This window comes from Macrobrachium nipponense, chromosome 32, assembly GCF_015104395.2.
Source record: "Macrobrachium nipponense isolate FS-2020 chromosome 32, ASM1510439v2, whole genome shotgun sequence".
In the NCBI taxonomy this organism is placed as follows: Eukaryota; Metazoa; Arthropoda; class Malacostraca; order Decapoda; family Palaemonidae; genus Macrobrachium; species Macrobrachium nipponense.
The window spans coordinates 50,118,320-50,132,425 of NC_061094.1; positions in this window are offsets into that span (position 1 = coordinate 50,118,320).

A 14,106-nucleotide genomic window follows, 5' to 3' on the forward strand; every position below is an offset into this window, starting at 1 on the left:
GAAGGAGGGAGAGGACTACTATAAGTATGGAGGACTGCGTCAACAATCGAGAACAGAGCACTGGGGCAATATCTGAAAAACCAGTGAAGACGAGTGGCTAAAGAGTGCGTGGGAAGAAGGACTAATAAAAGTAGACGAAGACCCAGAAATATACAGAGACAGGAGAATGATAGAGAACAGAGGACTGGCACAACAAACCAATGCACGGACAATACATGAGACAGACTAAAGAACTAGCCAGCGATGACACATGGCAATAGCTACAGAGGGGAGAGCTAAAGAAGGAAACTGAAGGAATGATAACAGCGGCACAAGATCAGGCCCTAAGAACCAGATATGTTCAAAGAACGATAGACGGAAATAACATCTCTCCCATATGTAGGAAGTGCAATGCGAAAAATGAAACCATAAACCACATAGCAAGCGAATGCCCGGCACTTGCACAGAACCAGTACAAAAAGAGGCATGATTCAGTGGCAAAAAGCCCTCCACTGGAAAAAAAAACCTGTGCAAGAAACATCAGCTACCTTGCAGTAATAAGTGGTACGAGCACCAACCTGAGGGAGTGATAGAAAACGATCAGGCAAAGATCCTCTGGGACTATGGTATCATAACAGAAAGGGAGATACGTGCAAACAGACCAGACGTGACGTTGATTGACAAAGTCAAGAAGAAAGTATCACTCATTGATGTCGCAATACCATGGGACACCAGAGTTGAAGAGAAAGAGAGGGAAAAATTGGATAAGTATCAAGATCTGAAAATAGAAATAAGAAGGATATGGGATATGCCAGTGGAAATCGTACCCATAATCATAGGAACACTAGGCACGATCCCAAGATCCCTGAAAAGGAATCTAGAAAAACTAGAGGCTGAAGTAGCTCCAGGACTCATGCAGAAGAGTGTGATCCTAGAAACGGTACACATAGTAAGAAAAGTGATGGACTCCTAAGGAGGCAGGATGCAACCCGGAACCCCACACTATAAATACCACCCAGTCGAATTGGAGGACTGTGATAGAGCAAAAAGAAAAGAAAAAAAAAATAAAAATAATAATAATAAAAACATAATGAGAAAGGGTTTCGAGGGATAGAGAGGGAGGTAAATAATCAGAAAACATGGTAAGGTCAACGAGTCTAACAAGATTAGTATATAGACTATAGAAAAGTAACGTTATGAAACGATACTTTTGCATTTTTTCATAAACTTCTAAATGTTAATTCCTCTCTCGTGAAGAGAATAGCGAATACAATGAGAAAATTTTATATTTTCCCTAGGGTTCGCGCCTCCCCTGGAAATTGCTGACGTCCCCCAAGGTTGAGAACTACTGGTCTAGTGTATATGCAGTCAAATACAGATTCAAAGTTGCATATTTACTGGATATAGATGCTATATCGAAATTTTTTATAAAGTATAGATGCCCTTTCATGTTTTCTATAGCCAACCGCACCCCCATCTCTCTCTCTCTCTCTCTCTCTCTCTCTCTCTCTCTCTCTCTCTCTCTCTCTCTCTCTCTCATACGCAGATATACGTGCACGCCTGCAAGCTAACGTATACATAATACACAAAGTTCAGCAGTAGCACTCCAGGAATATATGTCATTAAAAAAACAATATTTAAGGCTAATCTTTAAAAAAATTATATTTGTGGGTCATTTCCAAAACTAGGCACAAAATGGATTATGGTCATCCTTGAATAAATTTAACTACATCGGACGTTATGCTAATTTCTGAGTGTGACCACACGAGAGGTAAAGTGCTGTCCAATTATATACACACAAACATTACTCTGTAAAAAGAGCAAATGATTGCCATTCACTTCACTCGTATATCTCGAACCTGGCTCACGTTCTTTGCAGCAAAATCCTTGTAAAGTCCATTAAGATCTCCCCGGCTAAGAATTCGAAAAATTGCTTAATTCCGTGATTCCTGGAGCAGTTCGTGTGCCAATAAGGCCTTGAAACTGGATTATCTCGGATTACCCGTCAGATGATGCCCCTGGGATCTGATTTGGAAGCCGATTTAATTTTTCTTTCTTTATTTCTGTATGCAGGTCTCTCTAATGCACACACACACACAATACATATATCAGTGTACAGACGCCGACACGCCCATGCACACACACACACACACACACACACATATATATAATACATATCTATATATATATATATGTATATATATATATATATATATATATATATATATATATATATATATATATATATATATATATATATATATATATATGTTTGTATGTGTTTGCGAGTAACATATAAATGTATATATACATACACACACTTATATATATATATATATATATATATATATATATATATACTATATATATATATATATATATATATATATATATATATATATATAATATATATATATATATGAGTATACATAAATGTATACCTATATATATTGAAAAATACAGAAGTTTCAGCTTATTAACATTAAAATATACGTTGGCCATTACCTTTCTAAAATAATTTTGCATACATTTTACGCTAGAAAACGGTTTTGAAGACAAAAGATTGATATTTCTAGTATTTATAAGGGAAATGTGTATAGTTACTTTTGTATTATTTAACCAGAACGGATAATAATTTTATGACAATCATTTCCTTAAGTAGATACCTATTACATTATTATTTTTGTAGCAGATTTTTGTTTGATAAAAAAAAAAATATTAAGAGGTACCTACTTAAGGAAACTTTGATTTCTCAAGAAAAATAAAAAAAATAAAATAGGGTTCTTAAATTTCCTGGTATTCAATGCTTCTAAAATTTCAGAAACAATGTTTTTCGATTTCTGTAACCTATCACTGGGCAATTCTGGCTCACTATTCTACGTATTTGATATTATTTCCAAAAATCCATCGACTTGGTATTCTATTAATATCAGGTTTAACTGCTAATAAATGTTATTGGAAACTATGTCTCAGAATCCAGTGTTAAAATCTAAAAAAAAGAGTAATATTATTGTAAGTGTCATCTTCTAATAATGGTATACAATATCTGGATGATATTTTGATATTGATATCTGCATTATCAGTCATCGATTGAATAGATTTTCTGAGAATTTCCCTTCAATAGCTGTACGGCTTCGTTCAAATTACAGGAATTTAATCACTGTGCAATGAAAAATGAAATAGGAAATCTTGTGTAGAAATCATCGAGTATTTCGTACGTTGATCAAAACCTGTTGAATACATTTGAAAGTTTAATATGAATAGCTCATTTTGGTTGATATAGAATATATATATATATATATATATAGATTATATATATATATATATATATTTTTATTTTATGTATCCATATATATAGATATATATTACATGATAGGTATAGTATATAATAGATATATATATTATACATACATACAGATATATATATATATATTTATATCTAATCATAACATACATATATATATATATTATATATATAATTTATATATAAAAATATACATATATATATACATACATATATAGATTATAATACAACATATATATATATCTATATATAATATATATATCTATATATAATAATTATAGATATATATATTATATTTATACACACACACATATATATTTATATTATATATATATATATATATATATATTATTATATTATATATATATATATATATATCGAGCTACAATGCCTTATCTAATTCGCTCTACCTCGGAATTAATATATTTTCATATATGCTTAACAGAAGGGGAATTTTTTCTCGATAATAGATTTACCTGTACTTGGGCGCGAACGCAGGTACATTATAAATCCAGGACCGTCAGTGGAAGCGGTACCACCCAACCGCGAGAGGCTTAAAGGTATATGTCGTCTCTCACCCCAAATACTTTCTCGCGCTGAAGTATTCGTTGGTTTGGAGACAACATCAACCCGCCCCTCGACCTCCGGTAGTTAAGTAGCGCTTTTGACAACCCGTAGCATTTTACATAAGTCATATCACATTACCGTGATTCAATATACATATATCGAGCTACAATGTCCTTTAATATCTAATTAGCTCTACCTCGGAATTAATATATTTTCATATATGCTTAACCGAAGGGGAATTTTTCTCGATAATAGATTTACCTGTACTTTGGGCGCGAACACAGGTTATTATAAATCCAGGACCGTCAGTGGGAAAAGCGTACCCACCCCACCGCGAGAGGCTTAAAGGTATATGTCTCTCTCACCTCAAAATACTTTCTCGCATCTGAGTATTCGTTTGGTTTGGAGACAACATCAACCCGCCTCGACTCGGTAGTTTAAGTAGCGCTTTTGACAACACGTAGCATTTTTACATAAGTCATATCACATTACCGTGATTCATACATATATCGAGCTACAGTGTCCTTTAATATCTAATTCGCTCTACCTCGGATTAATATATTTTCATATATGCTTAACCGAAGGGGAATTTTTTCTCGATAATAGATTTACCTGTACTTGGGCGCGAACGCAGGTACATTATAAATCCAGGACCGTCAGTGGAAGCGGACATTGTAGCTCGATATATGTATATGAATCACGGTAATGTGATATGACTTATGTAAAATGCTACGTGTTGTCAAAAGCGCTACTTAACTACCGGAGTCGAGGCGGGTTGATGTTGTCTCCAAACCAACGAATACTTCAGCGCGAGAAAGTATTTGAGGTGAGAGACGACATATACCTTTAAGCCTCTCGCGGTTGGGTGGTACCGCTTCCACTGACGGTCCTGGATTTATAATGTACCTGTGTTCGCGCCCAAGTACAGGTAAATCTATTATCGAGAAAAAATTCCCCTTCGGTTAAGCATATATGAAAATATATTAATTCCGAGGTAGAGCGAATTAGATATTAAAGGACATTGTAGCTCGATATATGTATATGATCACGGTAATGTGATATGACTTATGTAAAATGCTACTGTTGTCAAAAGCGCTACTTAACTACCGGAGTCGAGGCGGGTTGATGTTGTCTCCAAACCAACGAATACTTCAGCGCGAGAAATATTTGAGGTGAGGGACGACATATACCTTTAAGCCTCTCGCGGTTGGGTGGTACCGCTTCCACTGACGGTCCTGGATTTATAATGTACCTGCGTTCGCGCCCAAGTACAGGTAAATCTATTATCGAGAAAAAATTCCCCTTCGGTTAAGCATATATGAAAATATATTAATTCCGAGGTAGAGCGAATTAGATATTAAAGGACATTGTAGCTCGATATGTATATGAATCACGGTAATGTGATATGACTTATATATATATATATATATATATATATATATATATATATATATATATTATATATATATATATATATATATATATATATATATATATATATATATGCAAACTGGGGGGATTATTCCCCCATCATTCATAAGGTAAGCGTGGACACGAAACGGAAGGCAGACCCATTACTCATAACCTTTCTCTCTCTTTCTCTCGGCAATCTCTCTCTTCTCCACTCTTTTTCTCCATTCTAACAGGTAATGAAAATGAGAGAGTTGCATCATAACATTAACGTTCATTAACAAGAATAAATAAATCAATTAACCAAGTAATCCAGTCTTACAGACTAACTCAAAAACAGTACAATGTCTAGTCACCAAAACAAGTCTACACCCCTCTGGGAATTCTTTGTCCCTCTGCATTCCACAAGTACCAGAATCGTCTGTTTCAAAGATACAGAACACATCCCGGTAAGTACACACAAGTTTAAAGACAAAGTTAATAAAATGGAACATCTTACAAGATATCAAACAAGCCATCCCTTTGGCTAAAGCACTTTAACACTTACCCAGACAACCGGACACTTAAACACTTAATAAAAAACTCCCCCCGGCGAATGCCACGTCATCTTGCCTGTGACTTGAAGCCCTCTGTCAAAATCCCTCCCATAGGCTTGGGTATGAACCTATTTAACAGAAAGAGGCGCACACGCACATACGAACACACACTTCAACAACGCCTCATATTACTGGCTACAACCAGTTTCCCATAGGCACTTTGAGAAGAGTTCATAAACTGTCGTGCATTGACTTATCGAACTAATCATTTTTATCTCACGCCATCCCCAGAAACTCATTGTCAGCTACTCTCAGGTCGTCACTTCTACACTGTTCTCCACATTCCTTAGGTCACAGAGAACGCATGGATAATATATTATTAATCAAAAACCCTAGGCCTTACAGATAGCTCGGCCTTGCACAAATGCTAGCCCCCGCCTAGCAAAATTGCTTATAACACAAAACACTGGCCGGCTTAAAATAAAATATAAGTAAAACTGCACGTCTCTGGCATTATAAAATAAAGTCTTATCACGCTTTAATCTCCCAATAACACAAGACGCATTTTCTCTCATATTTTCTGCATTAGGATTCTTGAATATCCCTCTTCGCTTGTCTGCAAGTAGCTGCACAGACAGCAACAGGCTATAGCAGGCTGTAGGAAGACGGAATGCCTCCCTCATTGTAGAAGACTTCTCACGGCTTCTGTAGATCCCCAAAAGACACGCTGTAGAATTCTCGCGATCACCATCATGGAAATACTTGTAATCACCCTGGACAACATGGCAGCAACCTCTCTTCACGGCTGGTGGACGTCTTGCTGGTGTCGGGGAACGACTTTTGGTGTTAGTATGTCAGTCAAGTCACTGGTCAATCTAAGAAAATTAACCCAGACATACTACTTCTATCAAACAATGATCTCAAAAAGTCAGAAATACTAACTGAACGTCTCCCAATTAGCTCCCTTAATATGACTACTAAATCATAGGTCATTATCACACTCTCAAAGAAAAAAAAACATCAAGTTCTCCAACTCAATTCTCCAAACTCACACATCAGCACACACACCAACTCAGAAATCACAGCAACTCACGGAATTCTGCACTCACATTTCAAACTAACTCGAATGTGCTCATAAGAAAAAAAAACAAGAAAAAAATCGTAACGAGCTCAAGAAAAAGAAAAAGAATCACGTAACACACCCAGACCAAAGAATGTTCTCTCAAGTTCTGATATTTAAACAACACCCACAAAATCAGTAAAAATCTCAACTTTTAACAAGCAGCAAAAACCCCTTTACTGCTCAATAATTAATTACAATTAGACTTAATGTCAAACACCCATTACTTAAGTAACAACCCCAGAAAAATCACATCTCCCGGTAAAATCAAATCTCCCGTCCAAAAAAAGAAATGTTACTTAAGACTCAATCCCCCAAATTACATCTCTCAAGGAAAAGGAAGAAAAACAATAATAAAAAAAAGGATAATCACAAGAAGATTTCCCCAATCACAAAATACATAATACATGTATAATATGCATAACTCCCGCGTTTATCCCCAAGAAATGCTCCATGTAAAGTTATGGAATTTGCCAGAGAGCAAACTCTTACCCATGCGCTTTCGTGAAATGCTATTGTCAACATTTCCAGATATTGCAAAAATTCTGATCTGTCACCATCAGAGGAAAAAAGTCAGCACACGGCTCATCACATCGCTTGTCAGCAGAAAAATCGCCTGCGGACGCATGCTCAAACAACAGCACAAAAATTGTCTAGTCAGACACATAAGTTTGGAAACTCATGATTCTCAAAAAAACGTCTAACAGACACATTTCACAGAATTAACTCCAGGATATGACTAATGTGTTCAAAAATTTGTCTCGAAGACTTATTCTCTCAACATGACTTTATCCAAATTATATTTCTCCAAGAATAACACACTTGTGAACATAAAAAATGCACACACATCTCCATAGGACTCGTAATGCAGTAATGACACTCGCCTCTAAATAGTCACGAAATCAAAAAAGAGAACCACAGAAATCTTCTCTTGTCTCGAAAAAAACTCCCATGACCACAAAAAAAAAAAAGGGTTACCCGCCAAAGATTGATTCCAACTCCATTATGAGACACCATATTAATAATAACACCACTCCGGTTATAAAAATATTTCCTCCATTTGGTTAATAACCAACCCCATATATTATTCTCTTATTTCTCCAATAGCCACATGTCAGTAAAAAAAAACACCACTCCAAGAATAGAGAATAATCACCTCTATTTCGGCAAATACAAAATATTTACCTCTATTTCCCCAATAACTCCATGTGGAACAAAACAAGGCTCCAAAAAAATATATCTCCAAAGAATTGTGCACTCAAGGCAACTAACTCACTCACTCACAAATATTGCCCCATAATCTCCAAATATGTGTCTCCATTTGCAACATAGATGGCTGCAAAATAATTGAACTAAACATAGCTCTCATCACATTGGCAAATATCAACAATGGCCAAAATATATCTCCCATATATTATATCTCAAATTATAACTCCAAAATAATATATACCTCCAATTATCTCTCCAAATATATCTCAATTATATCTCAATTCTAACTCCAATTCTCCAGAGAATAACTCAATGTTATAGTAAAAACTATAAAAACTCTCTCCATTTAGCATAACTGCTAAAAAAAAAAAGCAAAACTCGGCAAATAAAACTGTCTAGAAAATTCTAGAAAAAATCACCAATATGCCACAAGTCATTATAACAGAATTCCCAACTCACAGTGTCTTAGCCAAGACTTCTCCATATGCACTACGACATAGGTCACTAGAAAACTTAACCAAGTTTCCTATCTCTCACAAAGTTGTCACAAATACGACAAATGTATTGTGCAAGAAAACTCACAATTTCTGGAACACAAATATCCAGAGAAAAAATGTAGTGCCTTTATGTATGTATTCAAAACGTGCAAAAAATTCTCCCATATATTTCTCTATAGCATCAAATAGCTAAAACACGAACACGTTCCCGAACAATGACTCTAAGTCACGAACTGAGACATTAAAAAAAATATCCACACCAACTGGAGAGAAAAAATAAATTCAAATTCACCCTTGGTAAAAAAAAACTTGTGTCAGCAATGGCTAATTTCCAAAAAAGGAGAAAAGAAAAATCAACGGCACCATTAACTATCTCCCGTAACTCACCAGATGTCAAGCAATTATCTGCTGAACACACAAAAAAAAGAAAAAAAAAACTAAAACAATGTGTTGTTAGTTCCTCCCAATATTCAAAAAAGATTTTCACCCTCCCTTGATAGCATTACGGCACCCACGTATTAGTATAAAAAAAATCAGTATCAGAAATATCATTATCACAAAATCACCAAAAAAAAAAAAAAAAAAAAAAAAAAATTGCTATCATCAAAATCATCAGTATCAGTACAAAAAATATCACCAATGTTAATGCTTGTCCATTCTCCAAGGAATTCAGCAAAAATTCAAGCAAAAGTTCAGACAAGTTTCAACACAATCACCAAGATCAGTCAGATTCATCAAGATTCAGCAAAACTCATCCCCGTGAATCACTGAAATATTCTCCAAAGTTACAAAACTCAACAAATAATTAACATAAGACTTCTCCCATTAATTCATTGTAATAATTCTCCTTGAATAATTATCTGTAATAATTATCAACTAATCTCCCATGAAATATCTCAAAACTCTCGTAAAACAAGTCTCCCGTAATGATAATTATACTTAAGCAAACCTCCCGTGACACATCTCAAGTATAATGAGATCAATAATAATAATAATACTCTCCATAGCAATAATTCTCTTGCAAAAATCTCAAGTAAGGGTGAAATTCAATAGCATACAACAGTATTGCTGAATCCTATGACATACAATTTCTCCAGCATACACCATGACATAACAACACCTTGCCACACAACACAGACAACACCAATCATCGGCATTTCAAAGTAATTTCTCCAACACAATAAAAAAAATAATCTGTGTATCCCCCTTATATTTGTGTCTTCAAAGGCACAAAGAAACATATAACACATCCCGTGCATGTTAACTACTTTTCCCCTCATTGACGGAAAAGGAAAATCTCTTTATTTCCTTTTCTCTTCCTCCAAGGGAGAAAAAAAATCTTTTCTAAAAAAAAGACTCTACGGGCGTTTCACTTCATCAACTAATCAATCAGCTGATATCTTAGCATCCAATGTCAAGGGCAAATCCATCCCCAACACAAAGAAAAAAAAAAAGAAAAAGGGGGAGTTCACCCACACTGAGAAAAAAAAAATTCTCCCCCACTGAGAACAACCCCTCAGTCAAGCGACAGAACAGCCCGAGGCATACACAATAGTACCCCCATCTCCCCTTGAACAGTGTCTGAGGACCCCTTCCCAAGGTATACACTAGTACCCATCTCTGCACTATCTCTCGAGGGAGGCCAGTGGTACCTTCCATGCGAGTATCCCCCCGAGGGATGCCAATACCCTCGCAATGCAACGCGCTTCTCTGCAGAAATGTGCTGAGCCCGTAAAATTGTGGCCACTGTGTCTTTAAGCCAAGTATGCTTATCTAAGCACAGTTCACATGCATAGAAAAATACACTCCTATGTTTTAAACAAAGACGAATGCATACGTCTATTACAAACACGTGCAAATAAAGAAAACACGTCACTATGGGGCAAAGACAAGAAAAATTGTGACCGCTTGAACCAATCCCATAACCCTGAAATATATTTAAACAAAAACCCTCTCCTTCAAAACAATAGTTAACACTCACCACTACATAATGGGAAAAAAAGAACTCGAAATTCTCGTAAAACGCGGCAGTGATACTAACAACGACCGCCGCACGGGTATCTCGGAACACACTCGTCATTGCACAAGCAAAAGTCATACTGGGTGCGCTCACTGCTTCTAGGCTGACTCCCTGGGAAAAATGCTGAGTCCAATAAAATCCTTCCCTCCCTTTAGCACAGTTAACAGACAGATATTTTCTCATTTTTTCTCACTAAGTAACTGAAAACTAACAGTTTAAAACGATTTTCCCAATCCCACAAAGCTTTGTCGTTCGAAAACTATCGCTGAGCCATAACCCCTTTTATTTTCTAACTGGCCACCCCATCTCTACATTGGCGTTCCTAGGCATAGAAAAGAAAGAAGACTTTTATATCCCCTCTTACCGTCTGCCACCACTGTAAACTGGGGGGATTATTCCCCATCATTCCATAACGGTAAGCGTGGACACGAAACGGAAGGCAGACCCCATTACTCATAAAACCTTTTCTCTCTCTCTCTCTCTCTCTCTCTCTCTCTCTCTCTCTCTCTCTCTCTCTCTCTCTCCATTCTAACAGGTAATGAAAATGAGAGAGTTGCATCATACATTAACGTTCATTAACAAGAATAAATAATCAATTAACCAAGTAATCCAGTCTTACAGACTAACTCAAAAACAGTACAATGTCTAGTCACCAAAACAAGTCTACACCCCTCTGGGAATTCTTTGTCCCTCTGCATTCCACAAGTACCAGAATCGTCTGTTTCAAAGATACAGAACACATCCCGGTAAGTACACACAAGTGTTAAAGACAAAGTTAATAAAATGGAACATCTTACAAGATATCAAACAAGCCATCCCTTGGCTAAAGCACTTTAACATTACCCAGACAAACGACACTTAAACACTTAATAAAAAACTCCCCCCGGCGAATGCCACGGCATCTTGCCTGTGACTTGAAGCCCTCTGTCAAAATCCCTCCCATAGGCTTGGGTATGAACCTATTTAACAGAAAGAGGCGCACACGCACATACGAACACACACTTCGACAACGCCTCATATTACTGGCTACAACCAGTTTCCCAAAGGCACTTTGAGAAGAGTTCATAAACTGTCGTACATTGACTTGTCGAACTAATCATTTTTATCTCACGCCATCCCCAGAAACTCATTGTCAGCTACTCTCAGGTCGTCACTTCTACACTGTTCTCCACATTCCTTAGGTCACAGAGAACGCATGGATAATATATTATTAATCACCTAGGCCTTACATATATATATATATATATTTTATATATGTATATATATATATATATATATATATATATATAATATATATATATATATATATATATATATATATTATATATATATATATATATATATATATATATATATATATATAATATATATATATATGCAGAAGCCAGGTACTATGTCGCACCTCAAAGTAAATGGGATACAATCCACAATGAAGTAAATTCCTCTTGTTGTATATATAATTCTTGTATAGGATTAAAGCTTTCGACCATCAACTGTGGTCTTGTTCACTAAAGTGTGATATGTCACCTCAAACATTTTTCAAATGTTTGTGCTCTTACTTGTCAGTTCTTGAGGTGACATATCACAACTTTAGTGAACAAGACCACAGTTGATGGTCGAAAGCTTTAATCCTATACAAGAATTATATATTTTAAACTACAAGAGGAATCTACTTCATTGTGGATTGTATCCCACATAATATATATATATATATATATATATATATATATATATATATATATATACATACATATATTTATATACATACTATATATATATATATATATATATATATATATATATATATATATATATACTTATATATATATATATATATATATATATATATATATATATATATATATATGTATATATATATATATATATATATATATATATATATATGTATATATATGTATTATATTATATGTATATATATATATATATATATATATATATATATATATATATATATATACTAAAGATTTTATAACATACAAAGAAACAACTACTGAATATGGGACTAAATTATCTTGGACTAGTTTTGCCAAGTATCCCTGAATTAAGCAAAGTAACATCAAAAACAATACCGAAGCCATGAAACAAGGTCTTCGCACCTCCCACTTAACTTGAAGAGAAAACGAGAGATATAAAACGAAGGATAAAACGAAGGATAATGGACTAATCAAAACACATTTCGCAAGAAATAAAAACCCAGCAAACTCCATTAAAGTTTGGGAACAGGTTTTGCATTTTCTTCGACAGAGTCAAAGATGACCCATGAGATCGGAGACTCAAAGGAACTCGGTGCAAGAAGGGTCTCAGTGAATACGAGTGATGATCAAAAACCACAAATTGGTTTGCCAAGTACCTCATTCGTTAATAGTCGAGATTCCCTTCTCTCAAAAATCATTTGGCACACGGAATACATGCTTATGGAATTAGTATTTAAATATGACAGATGAGCATACATAACAGATACGTACGTAAATTGAAATAACTTGAGCTTGTGATAATAATTATGGTATAACTTTATTGAGTGAACCATATAAAGAGTTCCGTGAGAATTAGTTTGGGAAATTTAAAACAGATGACAGATAGGCTAATAAAAGGGTGGGGGATTGTATAGGTTAAAATAAGGATGAAGAAGTGTGTTTGTTATCAAACAGTTGTATAAGAAACTCGGGAGTAAAAGTAAGAAGCTTTTAATGGCTACGGGCTTCCCTATGAGCAAGAGCCCGTCCTGGCATAAAGCCAGCTTAATAAAAAACTACAAAGTTTTAATGGCTTCATGAGATGTTGCATTACGAAATGGTCACAATTAAACGTTTCTAACAAAGCTATTCCGTTATCATTACTTTTTTATCAACTATACTATCTTCGGTTAAGATAGAAATTAAGACACCGGTGATTGCTTAATACGTCAAGGTTCTCGCGATAAAAATACTTAAAAACGATGCCGACAGCCTCTGCCCTATATAACTCGAATGAAGTTGAGCTCACTAAAGACAAATGCTCTCCGGTTTACACAAGGTAAATGTATATTCTCCATCGCGGATGAGATTAATGGGTCATAAGTAGCACCAAGGGACCAATTCACGTTAGTAGCCATTCCCGGAGTTTTACTTTAAAATTTTATTTGGAATTACAATTACTTGGAGCTTAAAGGTTGGTTTTAGGAGTATATTTCACCGAAGGAGTCCCCCACCCCCACCCATCCCCCTCTGTGTGTGTGTGTGTGTGTGTGTGTGTGTGTGTGTGTGTGTAATTGTTAATGGAAATTTTGTTCTCTGAGTGTCGTTAATGAACATAAGTCATGCATTATTTTGAAACCCTTCCCTTCAGTATGAGGAGCAATCAAGGAGTTGGACAAGATTCGTATTAAAATGGTTAAAAAATCTTTATTGCATTCCTAGTTGCAACAAGGCAATTTCCTCCTTAAGAGGATTCTTTGAATATGAAGC